The sequence below is a fragment of the Octodon degus genome, unplaced genomic scaffold, assembly GCF_000260255.1.
Source record: "Octodon degus isolate 3935 unplaced genomic scaffold, OctDeg1.0 scaffold00029, whole genome shotgun sequence".
NCBI classification, from domain to species: Eukaryota; Metazoa; Chordata; class Mammalia; order Rodentia; family Octodontidae; genus Octodon; species Octodon degus.
Window position 1 is genome coordinate 12,733,213 of NW_004524605.1, and position 1,432 is coordinate 12,734,644.

Below are 1,432 nucleotides of genomic sequence, written 5' to 3' on the forward strand. Positions count from 1 at the left end.
GCCCTCTAACACAAATACAGAATTTCCAGACTTGTAAAAGCGAAGACACACATTTCTTGAATTCAAATATGTTCTTTAAATTCTGGAGGCTTCAGTATTTTTAGTACATGGAGTGAACAAACAGAACCCACCTTGCTTAAATGAATAAATGCACAACAAGAATATACATGTGTCAGAAGTTCCTTAGCTCTCAGGACAAAGTTGGGTGAGGTCCACGTATTTAATCATGAAAGGAGATCGGGCATGGTGCATACTTCCCAACACTCTGAGGCCTGAGGCGAGAGCATAACAAGTTTGAGGCTAGTGTGAACCACACAGTGAGGCCCAACTCAAAAACAGAAAGATAACAGAGAATAAATTGAGTAGAACATGAACTGGTTTACAAAGTCTGATGGGACACCGGTGTCTCTCACCTAAGTAAGGCAGAAAGGGAAAACAGGATCCCTAGATCACCATGATTCAGTGGCACCTACAGCAGGCCTTTGCCTCAATCTTTCCTGCTGCTGACACACCCAGGAACAAAGCCTTACCATCGAGAGTCAGCACCCCATGCTCGGCATCAATATCCAAGGGTTGTGGAGAAGCAAAGATAAAGCCTAAATCCTCATCCTTCACCACCAGACACCTCTCCGAGGGTGATACGTAGCATCCTATTCTGCTCCCACTAGCTGATCAAAAGACTCTGAAGAGGGAGGTGGAAAGGTTCCTATTTTAATGAAAAGTCTTAGAATTCCTGAAAAGGACAGCAGCACAAAGTGGCTACTCTGTGCTAAATCTTTACTACACACCAAGTAAGAGTTCACAGAACTTTCCAAGTTCGTTATCAGCTAATCCTCAGAAAGTGCTCTGCAGAAGGAAGGCACTGTTGTCCTTTTCTCCCATGAGAAACCTGGATCCCGGAGAGGTCAAGCACTTTGCTAAGGTAGGACAGCCAGTAAGGGACAGGGCACAGCCTGAGCTGGGATTGTCTCTCTGCTGAGCCCAGGCTCTGCTCCTCTGGGATCAGTGGATTTTGGAACATGTAGAAAGGGCCCATGTGCGCTTGCTTTGAAAATAGTGGTGCTGGAAAGCAACAAAATAGTAAGTTAACCACTTAGAATGGAAACATACTCATCTACCACCTAGGTGAGCATAGTTTAACAAAAATCCGAATAATTATTATCCATGGTGAGGATTAGGAGCATAGTGGAGGCTCTTGGAAGTGAACAAGGCACATCTCATTTCACTGGATGGACACATCTAGAGACATCATGTGAGGTGAAAGAAACCAGACACACAGGCTTAAGTACTGGAAGGCTTTCTATTACATGAGAAACCCAGCTTATAAAGAATCCACCTAACAAAATAAAAGATAGGTATCAGGAAACAGGGAAGTAGATGTTTTTGTCAAAAGGAAGAAGACCAAGAGATGGAGGGAGGTGGAAGAAAGGGA

The 1,432-nt window shown here is 44.0% G+C and overlaps 1 protein-coding gene across 1 annotated transcript in view; it reads right to left on the reverse strand.

Moving 5' to 3' along the window:
- The window catches only part of Timd4 (T cell immunoglobulin and mucin domain containing 4), a 41,871-nt gene that overhangs the window by 9,215 nt on the left and 31,224 nt on the right, over nt 1-1,432 (reverse strand). The window lies entirely within an intron of this gene.